Raw genomic sequence first — 23,208 nt, 5'->3', positions numbered from 1 at the left:
TTGAAGATCTACTGTCTCAGCAAATTTCAAATAGGCAACACAGTATCATTTGCTATAGTCACTGTGCTGTAGGTTACATTCCCATGACTTATCTTACAACTGGAAGTTCCTAACTTTTGCCCTGTTTAGAGATATTTTATTTTTAAAAGGATTTTTAAAATCTATTTGACAGAGAGAGAGAGAGAGAGAAAGTGAGCACAAGCAGGGGGAATGGGAGAGGAAGAAGCAGGCTCCCTGCTAAGCAGCGAGCCTGATGTGGGGCTCACTCCCTGGACCCTGGGTTCATGACCTGAGCCAAAGGCAACCACTTAATGGACTCAGCGACCCAGGCATCCCCCATTTGGAGATATTTTAAATGAAATAACCAAATGATACTTTCATTTAAAATAATATTAAAGTTGCCAATCTGTAGTTCCCAAAGCTGTTCCACATCAGAATCACTCAGGGGAGAATGGCAGATTCAAATTCACTAGAACAGGGGTGAAACAGGAATTTGTATTTTTTTTTAAATAAATGTAATAGTTTAGACTTAGGTAACACAATCTGTGTCAGGCATTTACATACATTTACATACATTAAGTCATTTAATCCTTACAAAATCCTATGAAGTAGGTATAGGTATTATCTCTAATTTAAAAATGAGGAAATCACGCCACAGAGTGGCTTCTTAAGAATAAAGAGCCAGGGGGAAAAAAAAAAAAGATCACAGAGCCAGTATTGGAAACTGATGGAAGCAGGGGGTGTCTGTCTACAGAATGTGTTCCCAAGTGCTTGTGGCCCTAAAGATGGCTGGCCTGGGGATTGCACAGCCCAACTGTCTCATCCTCTGGATACTCATCCATATCGCACTTAGAAAGATCGGGTCACTGTCATTTTCAGAGATCTTTCTTTATGCCAAGATTACTGGAACTTCATTTTCTCTGGGCATAGTAACAGTAAAGGTGTGTGGGGCACCTATCAGGACATTTTGACCTATTTCCCCCAGAAATTTGATGGAACCAATGGACTTTTCCTGCCCTTCTATTACTGCCCCCTCTTCCAACTGCTTGTCTTCTATCAGACAAAAGGTCATATCTTGAGTTTCCAAATAAAACAGAGGGAACAGAAATAATGGGTACATCCTAGTAACACTTATTGAATGAAGAAATAGTCATTTTAAAAGATCTAGATCAGTGTTACTGAAACAGTCTGCTGCCGATAATTTGTATTTATTTTCATCTCACCTGGGGCAGAGAGATGGTGTTAATGGTATGATTAATTACATTGGTGAGAGTCATGTGAAAACGAGATGAATTACTTATTTTTTAAAAGTGTTTAAAAGATTTATTTGTTTATTTGAGAGAGAGAGTGAGTCCACATGCTCGAGCAGGGGAGCAGAGGAAGAGGGAGAGAGAAATTCAAGCAGAGTCCACACTAAGTGCTGAGCCTGTCACAGGATTTGATCTCACAACCTTAATCTCAGGACACTGAGATCACAACCCTGAGCTGACATCAAGAGTCTGACACCTAACCAACTGTGCCATCCAGGTACCCCAAGGGGAATTTTTAAAAGGCCTCTATGTAAAGTCCTTCACTTAGGTCCAAATATCCAGGAACACAAGTTTCCAGGAACACAAGTTTCCAAGAGTATTCCCTAGAGATATTTCGAGAAATAAATTTGTTCAAAAAAACTTAGAAAAAAAAAAAGGAAAAAAAGGAGAAAAAACAAAACAAAACAAAAAAACCTTAGAGCTAGCATAAATTAGGATTTACTAATAATTAGGATTTACTCAGTGTTATAAATTCTTCATATTAACACATTTAGTCTAACAACCCTATTGGTTGGTACCGTTATTACTAGCAGCTTACAGATGAGAAAATTGAAGCACAGGGAGGTTGCGTAACTTTCCCAAAGTCACACAGTTGGCAAGTGGCAGAACTGGGATTCTAGTCCAGGTGCTCTGGCTCTGGAGTTTGGTCTCTGAACCGCTCTTCCTGGGTTTTGGTTGGGATTACATCAAATCACTGTAGTGATGTTGGTAGCTCTGTGCTGACCATATCTTACACTGCCATTTTCTTTGTACTTTATGAATTTAAAAACATAGGGAACAGAGGATTGTTAATAAATGCTACTAGTTTGATTGGTAAACTCCTTCAATACACGGACTCCACAGACATGTGTAGAAGCTATAATAAAAGCGATCCTTAATTGTCAAGATACCGGGCAAACGTGCATGATGACTGTTTTGGTCCTGTAATGTTGCCCTCCTACAAAATTGGGTCAGAGGGGGCTTCCCTAGAGTGACTCAGAAGTAAATTTAAGGGGTTATGGAAATGCTAGCTAGAGATTTGGGACCAGGAAAACCTCTTCAAATCCCCATTGCCGTGACAGTTGTGTCTGCTGTCTAAATAAAGCTCTTATTTGGCTCTCAGCAGAGGGTACCAATCCTCCTGATAATTGCAGGTGAACAGTTTTGTTTTTCTGCCCCCGAAAATCAGAGATGAGCAAACACGGCTAGCATCTTTCATCCCTGGTTCTTCTTCCATTCTAAGAGCTGCTGAGGGTCTCGCCTCTACCTGGACAGTTCAGATGCGTTGCTCCAAGCTTTCCTGAGAGGATATGTTTTCACTGTTTTTCCTGCCCCTTTTGGCATGTTCAGAAGGAATTCTGACCAAGAGTTCCAGGAACCCTGAATGTAGCAGCAGGTCTGCGACAAATGCACCAAGTGCCCCAGTGTCCTCCACTGCCTGGGAGCTCTTTTTGGCAAAAAGTGTGATCTCCTTTGGAGAAGTATTTCAAAACTCCGCTGAGTTGAGACATTTTAGAAAACCCAGTCTTTCAGAATCTTTATTGGAAACATTAAAAAAATATGAAACTCAATTAACTTCATACATGAAAAAAATCCTCATATGGTTAATCTTCCCTTACATAATTTCTTGATTATGTTTGGAAGTAAATTGCCTTGATTACACCTTGGATGGAAAGAAATGTCTTTTAATTAATTTGAAACATGCTATCGTGATGCTGATTTGTCCCACAGAATGAAGAATTGGGTGAAAGCAGTAAGCCTCTCTGATAGGAGCGAGCTGCTGTTGAGTTTTTATTTTATTTTTGGCTGCGTGGTGGATCAAGAATTCTGATTTCTCTCTTCTTCTTCTTCTTTTTTTTAAAAGATTAATTTGTTTATTTGAGAGAGAGACAGAGAGAGAACATAAGCAGGGAGGAGTGGAAGAACGAGAGGGAGAAGGAGCCCTGCCCCATACGGGGCTCAATCCGAGGATCCCAGAATCATGACCTGAGCAGAAGGCGTCAGCTTAACTGACTGAGCCACCCAGGCGCCCCAGAATTCTCATATCTTAAAGGGACAAACCAAAAGGTTTGTTTCTTATCTGGAAGCCAGGATGAGTTTTATCGGCTTTTGGTTGTACGATCATTTGTGAGGGCACTTTGGCAACGTCTGTTTTGTTGCTTTAAAAAGACAAATTACGAAGGTCATGAACAGAGACACTGGCGACTGCGCAGCTAAGAACTCTGATCCCTTTGAATGACAGAGCTGGATGGGGCAATTATGTAACAGTACGAGAGGCGACTCCTCACCCGGTAGTAGCTTCTCTGATTTTAACTCACTTTCACCTGAGGAACCTCTGCAGCGAGGCTAAATAACCTGACCAAATTCCCACTGTTAATGGCTTATCCCAGTTTTAAAACCAGATCTCTTTCCTTCCAAATCTATGGTCTTTTTATTTATTTTATTATTATATTATATTATATTTTATTTTATTTTTGAAAGAAAAAAAGCTTTACAGATAGGAAGGCCTATCTATAATTGGTGTGTGATTAAGCCAGATGTTTACGGTACTTTGGAACATACTGAGAAGGTGTTTAAACATCTTCTGAATCCTATAATTGATTAACATACATTGCATAATCCTCCTTGTTCTGATGGAGAAGCCAAGGTCTGTAATAATCAGTTGTGTTGAAGATTATCAGAATATTCCAGAATTACCCATCCTTCCTGACTTAATTCCTATTTGTTTAATCCAGGACAACTAAATAGCATTCAGTTGTGTTTAATTTTTACATTGATTCCATGGTATAATATTAAAATATTTTAAAAAGCACAAACATGGTGAGTATTCAAAACAGAGAGTTTGGAACATTAAAAAAGAAAGAAAGAAAGAAAGAAAAACAAAGCCTCCTGGCAATCCAATAACATCTCCACAAAGATAAAAGAGAAAACAGTTTTTTTTTTTAAATTGAGTAAGTATTAAACTAGAATGTGATGTGCATCACAGGCAATCTGCTAAGAAATTACAAAGACAGAAAGAAAACTCACGCTTTTAAATTTTTTTTTTCTCATTTTATTTATTTTTTCAGCGTAACAGTATTCATTCTTTTTGCACAACACCCAGTGCTCCATGCAAAACGTGCCCTCTCCATTACCCACCACCTGTTCCCCCAACCTCCCACCCCTGACCCTTCAAAACCCTCAGGTTGCCCCAACCTCCCACCCCTGACCCTTCAAAACCCTCAGGTTGTTTTTCAGAGTCCATAGTCTCTTATGGTTCGCTTCCCCTCCCCAATGTCCATAGCCCGCTCCCCCTCCCCCAATCCCACCTCCCCGCAGCAACCCCCAGTTTGTTTTGTGAGATTAAGAGTCATTTATGGTTTGTCTCCCTCCCAATCCCATCTTGTTTCATTTATTCTGAAACAAGATGGGATTGGGAGGGAGACAAACCATAAATGACTTTTAAATTTTTTTTAAAGATTTTTTATTTATTTGCGAGAGAGAGAGCAGAGTGTGCAAGAGAGAGAACACACAAGTTGGGGGAGGGGCAAGGAAAGAGGGAGGAGAAACAATGTGGGACTCGATCTCAGGACGCTGGGATCATGACCTGAGTTGAAGGCAGCCGCTTAACTGACCGAGCCACCCAGGCGCCCCGAGAACTCACCCTTTAATATAGCCAAGCAGATACAACCCATTACATACATGTTCTCAAGATAAATGATAACTAGTCCTCAAGTAAGAGGATGTGACAGCACTTTTTGCCACACATAGTTCATCCCAAACCCACCTGATAATTGGAATGACCATTTGTGTTTGCTAGGTGACTTTTTTCAAAGGAAAAGTAAATTTCGAATATCTTAATGACAGAAGGTGGATTTGTAATATGGATCCACGAAGTTAGGCTCTAACCCTTCCAGGATTAGGAAACTGAGATGGGGCCCTAACTTTCTTGATGATTACGTTTCAAAGAAATGACTCCTTTGTCCTTGAGGAAACATTTCTGGGTTGTAAAATTGGCAAGAACCTTGCTTAGCTTTTAAAAAGATTTACATGTATTTCAAAGAGGCAGAGAAAGAGCCTACAATGACTACTTTTTAAAGGTAGACTCAAAGAACAAGGGAGTGGGGGAAGGTCTTTTTCCATTTTCCTTGCCTCATGGAGAATTAATTTTTTTTTTTTTAAGATTTTATTTGTTCATTCAACAGAGAGAAAGAGAGAGACAGAGAGCAAGCGACCACAAGTCGCAGAGGGAGAGGGAGGAGCAGGCTTCAGACCCAGCAGGGAACGCAATGTGGGGCTCAATCCCAGCACCCTGGGATCACGACCTGAGCCAAAGGCAGACGCTCAACTGACTGAGCCACCCAGGTGCCCCGAGAATTAATTTTTTTTAAATTTCAAATTCATATTTACTCTTACAACAAGAACATCAGCATCACTTAGGAACTTGAGTTGGAGATGCAAATTCTCAGATCCCAACCCAGACCTCCTGAGCCAGCAACTCTGGGGACGGACCCAGCAATCTGTTTTCGTGACCTCCTGAGGTTCCTTGAAGCCTGAGGATCTTCACAGACAACTGTCGACAGCAAGGTCATGTGAAAAGGACGTGGGGATGGTGAAGGATTTTATCTTACTTGAATTATAATTAGAGTAAAATATATTTCAGGTAAGATTCAGCTGCACTTTGCATCAGAGAGTCACCTGTTCTGCTAGCACATTACCCTCCATTACTTGGCAAGAAATGAAGACATCTGACACAAAGATGTTAGATGAACTTGAACCGAGAGAGTCGAATATTAACAACTTGCAAAGTAGAGGGGGAACAAAAGCAAAAACATTATGGAAAAACACCAATAACCAATGTTCATGTTCTTTTGTCTGTAGCATGCATTCTCTAATTTAATATATGAAGAGGTGCGTGATTTTCTGGCAAATCACAAAATCCTTCAACGAAGCCATAAAAGCTGAGCTCAAGAGAAATGAGACAACTATGTAAGTTTTTTATATACACCTCCTCTTCGATTCACCTGCCTCTCTCCTGGGGACCAAATCTATTCTTCATCGGTCTTTGCGATTTTGGATGCAAACTGGAATCTCCTGAGGATATATTTAAAGCCAAAATAGCAGCGGAGGCTAGAAGAGCAGCCAGGGAGGTGGGAAGTGAATTTTTCTGGCTCCTAAATTCCCGGGAGCAGTCTGGGCAGTGAGCCGGTGTCCCCCCTTCTCAGCAAGGGCCAGTGCCTCCGTGGACCTCAAAGAGAAGACCTTCAGAGACTTTGTTGATTGATATTCTAGGCACAGAACTCAGGAGGACTATTTGGAGCAGTTTAGAACTTTCTCCTTTAAAGAGTCTGCCCTGAGCAAATATTTTTGTTTGTTTGTTTGTTTGTTTTTCCTGAGCAAATAGTTTTTATGCCTCAAAGTTGACCTACTCCTGAAAGACAGCCCTAATAAATGGGCTCCTGTGGCCCCTGAGACAAAATCAGTTTGCAAACCAGCCTCCCACTGGAAATGAAGCTGATGGAGCTTGATTTCGTAGGAGCGGAAATTGCTTGTGTGGGGGACACTTCCCTGGGCGCCCTGAGGCCGGGGTCCAGCTCTGCCCAGTGGCCTCCATGCAAGGACATGCTTCTGAACAGTCAGAGGCCCTAGATGCTCGGGGAAAAGTCCTGCCAAGGGAGAACTTGGAATGGAAAAGCAAGTATGAGCAGCGTTGGGAGAGATGCGTGGTGATGGGAAAAGATCGTGGAGGGGTTTACAGGGATCCTAACCACGTGATGGAGGAGACACAGGGACAGGAGGAGCTTGACAAAGTCAAAATTCTTTGAAAGAAAAAGGTTTGCTTACTGCAGATGGGAGCTCCATGGATAAATCAGTCTCTGATTTTTCAAAGGAAACAGAAGGAGGTGATCAAAGGCTATCCCATGAGTGCAGAATTGCTAGAACAGTCTGTAGAGGATTACTTCTTCCGAGGGCACCTACTCCACTCAGGAGGACCCCGCCCTCCTCCAATTCTAATCACCTCCCAAATGTCACACTTCCTATTAGCATGACACTGTGGGGTAGGGACCCGGACATTGAGACCATTGCGGGATCTGTTTGCTGGAGAAGGTCATTGAGCAAAAGGATAAAGAAAACCAGGGGATGGGGGCACCTGGGTGGCTCAGTGGGTTAAAGCCTCTGCCTTCAGCTCAGGTCATGATCCCAGGGTCCTGGGATTGAGCCCCACATCGGGCTCTGTGCTCAGCAGGGAGCCTGCTTCCCCCTCTCTCTCTGCCTGCCTCTCTGCCTAATAAATAAATAAAATCTTTAAAAAAAAAAAAAAAGAAAGAAAACCAGGGGAGCCTGTGATGACCAGAGTTTGGGGATAGAAAAGCTTCTTTGGAAGTCCCTGATCAGTGACCTTCCCTTCTTCCTGTCTGTCATCTGTCCTTGGGACCCTGTCAGCATGTCTCCTGTTCCTCTCCTGTTGTGGTTGTTGTTTTCCTTTTGGTGGAAATCTAAGTGATCCTCAAAACAACTGTGGAAAATTCAGGAAAGATATTTTGGCTTCCGAATGTGACTTTCCATGCTCTCTTTGGCTTATTACGTGTTGCGGCTAATCCTGAACAAGGCATGAAGGAAAACACACACACACACACACAAGCCAAGGTAACTCCTGGAAACATTTGGTTCTGTCCTTTTAAGTCTTCGGTCTACCAAAGTTGACTTTAAAAAAAAAATCGACCTCTACCATTCTCTGAGGGGGTCTTGCTGAAATTAAAGCAGACAGGTCAAAATCCTCGATGTAAGACTTCTCTTTTCGTGGACTCTATGTCACATATAGAAGACTGCACGGGAAGGAGACATTTTGCATAATATTTAATTAGTGGCTGTTTGCTTGGTAAAGCCTTATGTGACCCATGAAGTCATCAAAATAATTATAGGCACAAATTGCATATGCAGACCTGATACGGGGCCGGGGAGTAGGTGTCCTTAGCCACCTGGCTTCTACTCCGGGGAATTGCTCTTCCCGACAATAGGGTTGTCTGCAGACATGCGCGAGCAGTGGCTGGCTTTCTCTTTGCTTCAGTGCTTTGCTTTCTAGCAGCGGAGAGATTAAAAACATAAAGAACTTCACAATAGCAGAAATGGAAGGGAAATCGGGGGTCGGGAGAGTGCCTTTTGAACTGCCAGTTAGAGCTTTTATTGACTTTACCGCTCGTTCAGGCAAGTCAGCTCTTACCTTTTATAACTATTCAAGAGGGTTTCTTACTATTAGATTGAAGTTTCCTTGAGGTTGGCACCATGCCTTCTGTTTCTTCTGTACTTCCTGTAGCACTTTATCTAATCTTGAGGAAGGTAGCAGATACTCAGGAAAGATCTGGAGAATTTAACTGAAGAGCTGGGGGACTATTACAGGGTGATGTTTTGAAATTTGTTTTAAATTAATTTTGCATTTCTCTATGCATCATCTTCTCCCTAGATGACTGAGGCATCCTCTTAATGTCTTAGAGGGGTTACGAGAGGCATGCAAAGGGAAAAAGTTAATATTCTGGATTTGGTATTTAAAGCAGTATTTTTTGATTCTGCAGCTAGATAAGACCTCTGTCCAGCGAGGAGAAGGTTTCCTGAGCCCCTCACCTCCCCATCAAGAGGAGGCTTCAGTGGATTAAAGCACAGAGATTTCCACACCCAGAGGCTCTTCCCTCTGCCTTGGACGGGTAGGGCAGACTTGATGTCCAGGAAGATAATAATTTGCAAGGAAAGTGGAAAATCCACAGTCTACCCCTCAGGCATGGGGTAGAAACACACAGTTTTGAATTTCTCTTTTCTGGGCCTGAGACCTGGAGACCTGGGGAGAGAGAGAGAGAATATAACACTTGTAGTGGGTCTGGGATTCTGGATGTATCTGGGCCATCCTGGGTTTGCAGGATCCTGTGGGTATCGTCACTAGAGGGCACTGGTCAGCACATCCCCGTTATGTCAAGGAGGGCCTGGCTCTTCTAAACCAGCCGGAATTCTCAAGTGGCCTAAAGGGACCTAAGAATTCCTCATGTCCCCAAAGCAAGCCACTCAGTTGGCCCTGGATTACAGAGCCTGACTCAGGAGCTTGGCAGAAAGGGGTTGCTTCAGTGGGCAGGGCAGCTGGTGTTGCTAAGGACAGCAGGTCAAGGCCCTCTGGCCAGGCCTCAGTTGTATGTGTGCCACAGCAAAAAGAACTGAGTCCAGATGGTCAGGCCAGCCATAGACTTCCGAGGCATCAGCAGAATGTCCAGGGAATGGGGTCAGGTCTCAGTGCTCTCCATCCAGGGGTCAGCCCAGCCTGAGCCCACGGCAGCAGAGGTCAACCCACATCTTAAGGACCCCAGCCACCTGCTCTCTGTCCCTGGAGGTCACAGAAGTCACATGGATCTTCCCATCCTCAAGGGAGCCATCCTAGAAGGAAAAGGGGATCAGACTCTGAAACACTGAGCATGTTATCCAAGTCATCCAAGCAGAGACGTGCTACCCACAAAAATGAGATTACTAGGCTGGACAAACATTTCATTTTTTTTTTTCCCTTCTGCTGTCAACTGGGTGCAGGCCTGTGAAGGAAGCCAGATCTATTACAGAGGAATAAAAAGGCTATTTGTTTTTGTACATGTGAGTATAGTGTAAGTGAATATTGATCGTGCTACTGTGTGTGTTTTATGTTTCTTAGAATTCTGTAGGAATGAGCATCTCCCAGCTTTCTCTGTAAGCTCCCAACTCAGACCTCTGTTTGCAAAAGTGTCTGCAGGAGGCAGTTGCCTCCCAAGGTGGAGGGAATGTGGGAGAAAAGCTTCCCAGCTGCTTCAGAGCATCTGGGAGCCTGAAACAACTGGCATGAGGTTTGACTAGAGCTGTTAGCTAATAAACAAAACATGCTTATTCCCATAGAACAGTCCCCTACACTGCCTTCTCCTGGTCAGCCCAAATGTCTCAATTTACATTCAATGCCAACTCATCTCCAGACATGAGGATAAAAGCCACTTTGAATTCAACTTTTACTTTTTAATATTTTATTTATTTATTTGCCACACAGAGAGAGAGAAAGAGAGAGAGATTACAAGTATCAGAGAGGCAAGCAAAGAGAGGGGGAAGCAGGCTTCCTGCTGACCAGAGAGCCCGATGTCGGGATCAATCCCAGGACCCTGAGATCATGACCTGAGCTGAAGGCAGAGGCTTAACCCACTGAGCCATCCAGGCGTCCCTGAATTTAACTTTTAAAAATAAGAAACACTAAAGCTGTCAGCCACAGTATGGGAGTGAAAGAGATTCTCCATCTCCCTTTGCAAATAGTGCACTTTTCCAGACACTAGGAGTGTGTGTGAGGGGGTGTGTGTGTGTGTGTGTGTGTGTATTTAGCTTTGAAAGCAAGTATTTTGAGAATTAGAAATAGCCAATTTTGAGAATGAGAAACAGCATGGGCAAGGAGGACCTAGCCAGGTCCTGGCAGGCAACAGGGTTACTAAAAATATGGGGGTAACTGTAGAAATACGGGATGACCAGATTTTTCTTGGATATTCAGTTAGCCTTCGGTCTTTACATCCACACCAGATCCAAGGTTAAATTGCATGAGCAGGTGTTATGAAGGGACCCTTGTTATTAGAAGTGTGCTGGTTGAAGCGGGAGAGGGGGCTACCATTCATCATCCTGTGCCAAGAACTTGTGCATGCTTTCATGAAATAGCACCTTTAATCCTCTTACTATCCCCCACGAAGTAGAGATTTATAAACTGATTCTATTGCTAGGAAAACCGAGCCTTCAAGAATTGAAGCGACCTGCCCAGGTCCCCAGCTTGATGGGTGGGAAGGTTTGAACTCAAATCTAGATTTGATTTAAAAGCCATGCTCTGAAAAACAACCAGAGGGTTTTGAAGGGGCGGGGGGAGGTTGAGAAACCAGGTGGTGGGTAATAGGGAGGGCACGTACTGCATGGAGCACTGGGTGTGATGCCAAAACAATGAACACTGTTATGCTGTAAATAAACAAACAAACAAAACAAACAAACAAAAAAAAGCCATGCTCTTCTGGCGATCCTGTACTGCCTCCTCTTGGGAGAATGAGAAAATCCCCTAGGGGGAGCTAACCATTGTATTTTGTACTTATCCTTTGTTGAACGGATCTCATCTACCATCTTTTAAATTAGGGGCACCTGGGGGGCGCCTGGGTGGCTCAGTGGTTTAGGCCGCTGCCTTCGGCTCAGGTCATGATCTCGGGGTCCTGGGATCGGGTCCTGGGATCGGGTCCCGCATCGGGCTCTCTGCTCGGCAGGGAGCCTGCTTCCCTCTCACTCTCTCTGTCTGCCTCTCTGCTTACTTGTGATCTCTCTCTGTTAAATAAATAGATAAAAAATCTTTGAAAAAAAAATAAATAAATTAGGGGCACCTGGGTTAAGTTGGTTAAGCGTCTGCCTTCAGCTCAGGTCATGATCCCAGGGTCCTGGAATCGAGTCCGCATTGGGCTTCCAGCTCAGTGGGGTGTCCGCTTCTCCCTCTGCCTGCCACTCCTTCTGCTTGTGCTCGCCCTCCCTTTCTCTCCCTCTCTGTCAAATAAATAAACAAAATCTTTAAAAAATAAATATGTGTCTTCCCTTCTGAACGGGGAGCAACGTGAGAGCTGGCGCCGTGTCTGTTTTGGTTATTACCTGTAAAACACACGTGGCACATGGTTCATGCTCAAGGTTTTCACTGGCTGATTGTAAGTCATCATGTGATTTTGGAACCCTAATGCAAGTCTTGGGAATTCTTCTTTGCAGATAAATAAGCGTACCCATAGAGGTTTTTGATTCATCCGGAAAAATAATTCTTTTTCTCCTAAAGTTATAGGTGGCTCGTGAGATTCTTTGATATTTATACTAACTCAAAACTCCCACATGATTCATAAAAAGGTAAGAAATGTCCAAGAACAGGCAAGTTAACTGCTGGAGGGGTCACTGTTAAAGTTTTCTGAGTTTTCCACTTTTTCCTCCTCCTCCTCCTCCTCCTTTCCCTCCTACAGACCAGGGTGAGATTTGGTTCCTAACCATTGGGCACAGACTTTGTGCCGCCTGGAGGATCAGAATGGTGGTGGGGCCCATGATTTGAGCTGGGTGTGTGTGGGTGGGCGGGGGAGGTGTATAGAGGGGAGGGCACTAAATATCAGCAGCTGAGATTCAGGAATGGCACAGAGGCCGATTCAGCTGGAGTCCTATACTAGCTACTAAGGAGAAACAAACAGGGGAGGGAAAGAACAGAATATATTGAACAAGAGGTGAAAATGGGAGTTCCGAAGGGGAAGCTGACTACCCAGTACTATTGCACTGTCTGACTAATGCCTTGTGTGCATCTGGAAATAAGTCTCGTCTCTCCTCATCCAGCTGATTTCTGAGCTGCAAACACAAGGATTAAGCACATAGGGAGGGCTAGGAAGCAGAGCGTCGATTGCAGTGGGGGTGGATCTTCTTTCTGCCGCTGCCATTTTTAGCCAGGGACCACATGGTGGCAATGTTGCATCGTTCCTTGCAAAACCTTCACCCGCAGCTGGGCTCCAGGTAAATTTAATCGCTAAGCCATAAATTGGGAGACAGAGGACCGTGTTGGTTTAACCAGCGAACATTATACTTGTATTTGGTACCACTGATTGTGTTTTCCATGATAAAATATAACAGACTCCAAGAAAAGTAATACATTTTCACCCCTTGTTAGAACACTCTTGTAATTCAAGCAAATAACAAATGCAGACAAGAGTCTGAATTCCAGCATATAGGCTCAGTTTTCCCCAAGATCGAACTAATTAGTTTTATTCCATCTAGCCAACACCTGTTTGAGAAGAACATTTAGTGTCATAAAACAAACCACCCACCAAGAAATAAGGAAACTGTGAAAGGCCCACATACCAACATCATGTTGCCAAGCTCAGCTCCGAAGCAGAGTCTTACAACCTACCCTGCTGGTTTTCTTGGAGGAAACTCTATTTTCTAATATAAGCTCTTCCATGAAGAAAATAATAAAAAAAAAAATTGGAGTTGTGAAATGTTTCTAAGCAAATGATATTGTTGGGCATCTTTTCCGTCTTGAGTAGGAAGCGATCTCTGAGGACGATTTCGGGGTTGGGTTCTTTGAACCATTCTTGAGCCCTGTGAGTTCTGAGTGTGCCTGGGGGGAAAGGGGCCAAATGAATTATGAGGCACAATCAAATGCTGTGGTTTGGATTCCTGTCAAGTTTGAGGGACTTGGAGTACATACTGAATGCCTTGCCACGATTCCTAAGCTGAGGTTTCAGGTGTTAGAATTGTTCTAGAAAAGGTTCAAGTATAAATGAGTTTCTTTTATGCAGGGCGTGAAGGGAAAGTATGCCACTGGCGAAGTGGGTCTTAAACCGCCTGGACAATTTGGTTAAACAGCGTTGGGTGCCCACACCCCGGAGTTTCTGGGTCAGGGGTGGGCCCAGGAGCTGCCGTTCTAACAAACTCCCGGGTGTGGTGAATGCCGCTGGTCTCTGAGAGTCCCCACTCAAGACCCACGTTTCTCAAAGAATGGGCAACCAGGTGATTCTCATTTTCGTGCCCTGCTTACTGTGTTGAGACCCATGGACCCCATGGAATTAACAGCCTGCTGTAGGACGTAAAGACGTGAGTTTTCAGGCTCCAAAATTCAGGAGCTGCTTGAACAAGGGCAGCAACTTCACCTTCTAGAATCTAAATCTGTCATCTCTAAAATACGGTTTCACTCAGATATCAGGATTTGAATCCTGATAATTACTCTGTGGCTTTGTACATTACTCAGCTACTCCGAGTCTGATTCTTCGTGGGTTAAAAAAAGAGGTCTTTATTTCAGAGTTGTTTTAGAAGTAAAACATTTACTCCTAAGGATTTGCTGCTCCTTCCCTCCCTTTTATTTTTCCTTCTTCAGTTGATTTCTGTACCCGAAAGCACTTTATGCAATGTAAAATCTCAAAGACACATTAGTTCATGTTTTACGGAGGAATGGCTTGAGGGGAAGCCTCCCTGGGTCCCTTAGATGGTCGGTTCTCATGACCAGCCTAGTTAGTTCAGAAACATTGGCTATTTTCTTTCCATGATCTCACATCTGTTTGACCGAAATCACTGTGCAAACCAAAAGTTTGTATCATGTGTAGCTCAGGTTGCTGCCGGGGAAGCTCTGGTAATTCCTGGGTCCCTCTCCAGATTGGTTCGGCCAGCTCTGCTTCCCTCCTTCAGCGGCCCTTTTAAAATATATGAATGAAGACTCAGGAATTGGATGACTACGTGGGGGTTGGCTGGGTGAGGAGATCTTTCCAGGGCCCAGGATAGGCTGGTGCACAAGCAGAATGGACTGACTTCTTTCTGCGGATGACTGTGTCTACTGGATGTCAACAAGCCTCATTATAAAGTGAAAAAATATTCGGTCCTACGCATATTGATGGGAAGACATTAAAGACCTCATTCTGTGTCATCCTTAAGTTAGTCATTTCCTTTCACTGAGCCTCAGTTTCCCCATCTACAAAATGAAGGGTTTGCAAGAGATCAGACTTCTTAAGTAGCAGTCTGTAGATGGGATCGGTGGGCCAGCCCCAAACTCCAAATCTTGTGATTGTGCATTTCAGTGGAGAGAGGGCCCGTAGCTTTTTCTCAGATTCTTAAAGGAGTCCGTGGCACTAGAAAAGCTTAAGATTTTGTGTTTCTAAAAATCAGGGAGTCTGATCTTGCATCTCTGTCTGTGCTGCTATATAACCATTTCGAATAGGTTTTTAATCGCACAATTAAAAGGGATCAACTGGGGCACCTGGGTGGCTCAGTGGGTTAAGCCTCTGCCTTCGCTCAGGTCATGATCTCAGGGTCCTGGGATCGAGTCCTGTGTTGGGCTTTCTGCTCAGTGGTGAGCCTGCCCCCCCACCCCGCCCGCCTCTTTGCCTACTTGTGATCTCTGTCTGTCAAATAAATAAAATCTTAAAAAAATAAAAATAATAAAAGGGATCAACTAGCTCTTTCGGTATGGGATAGATACCGTATATGTGTCCTACCATTGAGGGAAATTAGCCTTTCAAACAACAGTGGGAAAATGGGAAAAGATCAGTGGGAAAGGAAAGGATAGAGACACAGAAAGTCTCCGTGGTAAAATGCAGCAGCTGCTTTCACTGTCCCTGGACTGCAGGGACTGGGCTTTATCAGGATACTTAGAATTGATCGGATTTAAAGCAGTGAATACTCACCTGTCAATTCACATGAGATTCACAGATAAACTCTGAGGCCAACGTGATTGTTTACAAGAGAAAACGCTGCATGTGCTTGGGTGGCCCCTGTTCTGGGTGTCGAGCGATATTATTAATCAGTAGATGGCTGAGTGAAGATTCAAAGCAAAAGGAGGCAGATTCCTTTTGAGGAGTATTTGCTTGGGGTCCAGGTGAGGTCCCAATGTGCCAACATCATTGATTATGTTTCTGGAAAGGCCTGGTAGACTTTTTCCTTTCTCCTGTTCAGTGATCCCTTTCTTTGGTCTGTCTGTTAGTGGGCACCCTTGTTTCCAAGTTCTTTGTTCACTCCTGGTACTGCTTTAAGCCTATTATTTTTGTTAGTGAAAACATTCTTAAGGATCATCACATGCAAACCAAGTTATGTTGTGGAGATATAAGGTGTGCTTTTCTATTCACAACAGTCTTTACCTTGTTGACCTGTGCTGGAAGAATCTTGAGTGTCTAACCCTATGTAACACAATGCTAGACATCATGATTCTTGAGTTTCCATTAACTATTTCAATGAAACTGAGGCTTTTGTTCAAATATCTTTTTATCAGTTGTTCTTATGATAAGAGCCTGTGCTATAAGGAGTCTCTTACCTAGTTCCTGGCATCCTCTGGGTTTCCCAAGAGAAGAGTCTGTCTGCTTGTTTCTCTACCAACTTGTCAGGTGAGCAAATCTCTTACCGGTTTGGGGATGATGATATTTATTCTGTGCATTCCACACAGGCATCTTGAGATCACCAGGACTCTCCTGCAGAACCTTGCCCACCCGAGCAGCCATTTTGTAAATTAAATCAGCAGTTGCCGTAGAGTTCTAAATATTCTGCCTTCCAGAGGGAAAGGCAGTATAGACTGTGAGTGTACCTCTTAGCAAGCAAGCTGATGTAAAAAAGCATGCACTTATACAAAATAGTCAAGACATATTCACCGTTCAAGATGATCTCACAACTTCTGTCCTGGAGTACCTATATTGTGATTTGACTTATGAAAAGTTATTGACCCAGAATAACTTGTTTGCTTGTCAGAAACAAATACACCATAAACAGTGAAACACAAGCTGGATTCACGCTGCTTCATTCTTTGGATGCTAGTGATGCAAAATTAGAGGCAGCAGATCTCAGTAACTCAGTCCTACAGAATAGGATGCGAGCTGTGGTCAGACCCCTCAACCTCTTATTGCCGTACAGTTGTCTACGTACACTTTTGTCAATGCCAAGCAGGAAGTACAGGTGTGAACCAAGTAAGGATTGCTCTCAGACCCTCATTCCTCTTTATCCTTGTTTTCAATACAGGATGATAGGCCTGCCCCAGTTACTCAAGTCACTACTTCCCCATATTTTCTCTCTATCCTCTGTTACCACCAATGCCCTAAAAAAGTGGCCAAATTTATTTAGATTTATCTTAGGCATAAATGATTGACCATGGTTTGATATGTGATCTACCTATATGGTCTTTGCATTTTAACAGAAACAAACAAACAAACAAACCCCAGAGGAATACATTTCTGGTTCCAGAATTTCAGACCATAGCAAAATGGTTAAGTTGAGTTTTGGGGAGTAGTATTGGGGTGGGGGCAGGCAGCACATCCCATTAACTCAGACTTTGTGCCATATTTCTGGGCCTGAATTCTCTCTACTTGTTTCTAGCTGTGCAATTGGTATTAATAACATAATGGTTACTGCCACTCCTTTGAGATCAAGCATGCATTAACCTGTGGGGTTGTTTTATAGTAATTAAGTGATAAAACCTTTCTGAGGTTGGTGTGTATATTGAAGGCTTTTGTAGCTGATTAGCAAGGGAGTGAAGATGAAGAGTTTAATCAACCACCAGAGTTGTTATGTTCACGTTTATGCCAGCATCTTTGCTATTCTTCATGAAAAGAAGGAAGCAGAAAGGTAGGCAGGCAGGGAGGGAGGGGGTCTTCCATCCACTGAGATGGAGCACACATGCTTTCTCAGTTTTATTGCAGGTTGGAGAAGATCTGTCCTTCCATTTCAGACTATGCTGTGAACTAACTTTGAGCAAGGGCCCGGGTTCAGCTGGCGAGTGGGTGATACTGATAGAGACCGAGATTAGAATTTTCCTCAAGGGTAGAGCCTAGTTTTGTCCCTAGTCCTTTGTGCCTAGTTGAAGGCTCTCAGTCAGCCATTCTGTCATCATTGGGCCTACAGTACCAAGGATGAGGGAATAGGGACCTATCCATATAATCCATGCCAGTGTTGGGAAGCGGGGACAACAGTGAAGTCTGCTGGTAGGGTTGGAGTGATGTCATCTTTGTATGTAAAGAATAGCACCTTCCTCCTCCCTTGTTCATTCATTCATCACATCTTTCTAACAGCTCGTACTCTCCTCTGGGCTTGATGCTGAGGGAGGTACCAAGATTGATAGAACATGATTCCTGACTTCAAAGAACTTACGGTAAAGTGGGGAGGAAGCTTGGTACTGTTTTCGTAATGGTTGTACCAATTTACATTTCCACCAACACAGTACCTGGATTCCTTTTTCTCCACATCCTCGCCAACACTTGTTATCTTTTTTTTTTTAAGATTTTATTTATTTATTTGACAGACAGAGATCACAAGTAGGCAGAGAGGCAGGCAGAGAGAGAGGAAGGGAAGCAGGCTCCCTATTGAGCAGAGAGACTGATGCGGGGCTCGATCCCAGGACCCTGGGGTCATGACCTGAGCGGAAGGCAGAGGCTTTAACCCACTGAGCCACCCAGGCGCCCCTCTTTTGTTGTTTTTAATGATAGCCATCCTAACAGGTGTGAGGTGATAGCTCATTTTGGTTTTGAGCTGCATTTTCCTGATGGTTAGTGATGTTGAGCATCTTTTCAAATGCCTGTTGGCCACTCTCATGTCTTCTTTGAAGAAATGTCTATTCAGGTCCTTTGCCTGTCTTTTAGATGGGCTCTTTGTTTTTTGCTACTGAGTTGTAGGAATTCTTTATACTTTTTGTATGTCAGTCATATTTCAATAGAGTAGTTTTTTTTTTAAGGTGGGAGAGAGTCTAGAAAACTAATATTAGGGCACTTTGTCATATATACTGTATGAAGTGAATAGAGAGGAGGGCATTATTGATTATTTCTGGGGAGAGACATAGACGGTTTTTAGAGGAGATGTTTGCTGAGTGGCAGCTTGAAAAATAAGTAAGAGTTAGCTAGGTGGAGGAGTAGAAGGCTGGAATATTCCTGCTGGAAGAAACATACGATTTACACAAAATGGCTTCTGATTTTCACTGGCTAGAGTGGAGGGTGATGGGGAAGTGGGATGGTGGGAGACTAGACTGAAAATGTAGGTTGGGGCTAAAAGCAGGCTTCTGGGCCATGCCAAGAATTTTTGGAACATAGCTCTTAAGTAATAGGGATCTTTAAATGTTTTTTAATCTGGAAATATTTACTTTGTGATTAAATGTTTAGGAAGAGCCTATGCTAGGACTATTGTTGAAGGATTTCTTGGTCATGCCATGTGGAAGAATGAAGAGCTTGACCAGATGAGTGGTGGGCACCACCAGAGTGGTGGGCAGCAAAGCAAACTTTTATGGAGCAAGAGTGTAAAGTTCTCAGAGACGGAGGGGACCCAAGAGGGTTGCCCTTGGAGTTTCTTAGTTTAGTGGTTTTGAGGAGCTCTTTTGCAGAACTATCTTAAGCAACCAGGGTGTGCTGAGTTGTGCCCATCAGGGCTTTGGTCACACATCTGTGTACCTATTAGGTTAATGTCTATGTGCTGATGGTCTTTTTTGCTGACATCTGGGGACTTATGTCTTAACTGCCCCTTGCCTGTGATGGTGACAAATGCTTTGTGGTTAATGGTCTTATTTTAGGATGTTTTGCAGAAGTCATTTCTGCAAAGGCTGCAAAGCAGAATGCTAGTGTGGTCTTGTCTAATCTGCAAAACAGGATGTCGGTGCTGTTTGATCTTAACTGTCCTGACCCCGTATTTTCTTGTTGGAGACCCTGGCCCTCACTGCCTAACTGTCCAGCTCACTCCTAACACTCCGGACAGTGGATTGGCTAAAGTGCTGATAGTGTGACCAAGTAGGAAGGCTGATGTCATGGTCCAGTGGGAGAGGAGGGGCTCCAAACTCAGCTGCAGTGAGTATAGGGGAGCAGGGACAGCGTGAGGACATCGGCATCTTACTACTCCTATGTACAACTGGCATTACTCCGTTGGCTATAGATGCATGCACTCTATGGGAGAAAAAGTAGGAAAAAAATCTAAAAAAAGGAAATAAGATCGTGAAGTTATTTTTCTCAGAGAAAATGGAACTCCTCTTAGTGCTCTCAGAGAGGGGTGCTACCTTGGGAGTGAGTTCTGGGTGGGTATTGATGGGGTAGGTTCCAGGAGGCTCCCTGATGCTCAGGTGCTGGGGAGGATGGAAAAAAAAAAAGGAGGCAGGAGAGCAGAGCGCCCTGAATGGGGAATGGAGAGGGAGTGCCACTGTGTCTTGTCAGAGACCAACCCTCCTTAGCCCGTCAGGCCAGATTTGGTATTATAACAGTAGTAACAACAATAAATTGCATAACTCTAAACACCTCAGTTGCAGTAGCTTGTTTAATAATCCCAACACCTCTGTGAGGAAAGCAAAGCTCCGAGAGGTTAATAACTTGTCTAAGGTAGAGCTAGTAAGTGGTGGAGCATGGCTTTGAACCTCAGCAGCCTTGCCCCGGGTCCCACGTGCTCCACACAGAGCTGTCTCCCAAACTATTGGTAAGAAGAAGAGCTGAGCTCTTAAAACCCCACATTATGCCTGTTTCTTTATCTCAGCAATTCCAAAAGTGAGTCATTCCAATTCTATGTTTAGTTTAGAAGAGAGAGAGAGAGAAGGGTATTGTTCTTGTGTCTGTGAGTTCCAGGTGAGAGGCAATTAATAAAGAGGGAGATCATCCCAGGTTCCGGGATGCCTAGCAGGTTGGATGGTCCTTTGGGGGATGAACGGGCCACATCTGAAGGAATGTTGTCTTTTTAGATCCAAGGGTGGTGTCATTAAACCTGGGTCATTGTCCGTCCGCCCGCTTCTGGAAATGGTGGGCAGCTGAAGCCAAGATAACAAAAAAGATGAGAGGCAATGGAGACCTAACCAAGTCACAGACCTGGAAGATGAAAAGGTGAGTCTTGTTTGAAATTGCATCTCCTGGGTCTACTTAAATGCCCGAGCTTTCAGACAGAATTGTGGCACACACTCTTTTCTTTATTTTTAAAACATAAAGCATTGATTGTTCTGGAGACAAGAAACTCACCTTAGCTGTGAACTAGTGCCCTGGTCGAATGGAGGGATCAGTTTCTCCATGGCTTTCCAACCCCTGGGCAATGTTTTATAGCAATTACCTGTACAACCAGTTGCTATAGTTACCTCTTGTCTACACGTCAAGAGGAGAAATATCTAGGTAGGCTCGTGAGCAGGGGAGCAATATCCTGGGGTCTGAAAAAAAAGAGTGGGACATGAAAACATCCTTACCCATACAGCGACAAGTGTTAGAGCATCTGCCCTCTTCGCAGGCCCATGATCATGTATCTCTACCTCACCTCGCCTTTCCTATAGAGATCACTCCAGTTCACGGGGAAGCCCAGAGCAGCCATGTTGGAAACAGATGACCACATCGCCTCGTTGTAATGGGACCATGGGGATCACCTGACCGAAGCTGGGTAATCAGAGTCTGTTCCCTGGAAATCAGGGCTGGTTTTTCTAACTGGTTCATCTGGATAAATAGTAAAATTTGTCCCATGTAGGCTTGGAAGCCTACGGACCATTTTCTATCCTGTGAAATGGGGAGTAGGAAAAGGAGGTAGGTGGACAGAGAAGAAACCTATTAGCAGAAGGAGTAGAGGGGGAGAAGTTCTGAGAGTTTTTCAGTTTTTGGTTCCTGTTCCTTCTTGGGTCATGATTATATTCCTGCCTTAGAGTTTTTTCTTTCTTTCTGTTGCTGTGGCCGCTGCTTCACACTTACCAGCAGGAATTAGTTTCTGTTGCTTGTCACTAAACACACACTCTGCTCTAATGTACATTGTCCTCATGGTCACCATTATGGGTTGAATTGTGTGCTCCCCCACCCCTGGCTGCCAAATTCACATGTGGAAGTTCTGATTCTCAGCACATCACAGTGTGACAGTATTTGGAGATAGGGTCTTTACAGACATAATTCGGTTAAAAGGAAATCATTTGGTTGGGCCCCACTCCACTACATTGGGTATCCTTGTGAGTAGAAGGGATTAGGACAGACGTACACAGAAGGGAGACAGTGTGAAGATGCAGGGAGAAGGCAGTCATCCACAAGCCAAAGAGACCCTTAGGAGAAACCGAATCTCCTGGTATTTTGATCTTGAACCTCCAACCTCTAGAACGGTGATAAAATAAACTTCTGTTGTGTAAGCCATCTGGGGTGCTTTGTTATGGTGGCCCCAGCAAGCTAATGCCAGAGCAATCCAACGTCTGAGACTCTAATTCCTGCTCCCTCTTCCCCTGACAAAGAAAACTCAATAATATGGTAACTGCTGCTGCTTTTTTTTTTTTTTTTTTGGGCTGTAGATGACACTGTTTATTTTCAGTTCGGGAAGCTGAACATAACAAGCGTGACTTGAGGCAGGAGATTTGGGAGCTGCGAGGGCGCCTGGAGCGGCTGGAGCAGGTGAGTGGAGGTGTGGGCCAGGCCCTCCCAGCAGGGTGCACCCCACCCCGCCCCGCCCCCAACACTTGAGGTGTCCCTTCCTTTGCAGTGGGCTGGTCAGGCTGGGGCCTGGGTCCGGGCTGTGCTGCCCATGCCCCCTGAAGAGCTACAGCCGGAAAAGGTGGCAGAGCTATGGGGCCGCAGTGACAGGATAGAGTCTCTGAGTGACCAGGTGGTGATCCTTAAAGACAGCAGCAAAAAGATCTTTTACTTGGGCTAAAGAGTAAGCCAATAACTGGCATTCAAGGACCCTGAAGGACTACAGCTCTAGAGAAATACATCTTAATGCGCTTGTTTGGCTTAAATTAAAAGTGTTCAGCTTCATGTCTTCCCAAAGAGAGGTGCCTGCTAAGCTTTAATTTTACATGAGAAAATGATTATTTTTTTAACTAATTGGAATGAATGGGAACTCTTTCTTCCATCTATTGAAACGCAGGCGAAAACAGAGCGAGTGGCTTTGCAGGAAGTAAAAGGCCTTGCAGATTCTTCTCACTGCGCTTGAGTTCTGAGGTCAGTGTATGAAAAGGCTTTTCCATCAGTTATCATCACATTAGCGAATCAGAGAAAACTGTCCAGGTCTTGCTTTTAATCAAGCAAAATGAGGTGTTTAGGGAAATGCGGTAGAGATTTCAAAAAAAAAAAAAAAAAGTTTCGAGGAGAGGTGAAGTCCAGGAGTGAATAGAAAAAGAAAAAGATGTTGACTTAGCTGAGCTACAGTGGCATTTAAAAGGCCATGCATAGAGAGAGGCTGCAGAAGAAATGGGAATACATGGTTTGTAGGCTCAGGAAACATGATATGCACTAATAGAAACAGGCACCAAAGAGTTTTGGCATTTGTGTGTGCATGCCCCAAGGTAATTTCTCCTGAAGGGAGGGGAGGAATTGAGGGCATTTTGAATTGTCTTCACATTTTTGTGGAGCAACATTGGTTACTGCCAGAAAATACAGGGCAGATAAATTTCAACTCCCATAGCTCTGAATACTGTGGAACATCATCTCCCTTGGAGGGTTGTGTTAGATGGATTCTGAGGGTGCATTCAGACTCAGTGGGAAAGGCT

General features: G+C 43.9%; 1 protein-coding gene across 1 annotated transcript in view; it reads left to right on the top strand.

The window, feature by feature from the left end:
- The window catches only part of LOC123949959 (intraflagellar transport associated protein), a 109,721-nt gene extending 87,396 nt beyond the window's left edge, over window positions 1-22,325 (top strand). Inside the window, exons 9-12 of the transcript XR_006820103.1 lie at window positions 20,455-20,593; window positions 21,028-21,131; window positions 22,012-22,111; window positions 22,200-22,325. The gene's annotated coding sequence lies outside the window, so the exon portion shown is untranslated. The remainder of the gene's footprint in view (window positions 1-20,454; window positions 20,594-21,027; window positions 21,132-22,011; window positions 22,112-22,199) is intronic.
- Window positions 22,326-23,208: the final 883 nt, after the last annotated feature.

The sequence above is a fragment of the Meles meles genome, chromosome 8 (assembly GCF_922984935.1).
Source record: "Meles meles chromosome 8, mMelMel3.1 paternal haplotype, whole genome shotgun sequence".
NCBI lineage: Eukaryota > Metazoa > Chordata > Mammalia > Carnivora > Mustelidae > Meles > Meles meles.
The sequence above is the reverse complement of the archived record's forward strand: the minus strand, read 5'-3'. Positions and strand labels throughout refer to the sequence as shown.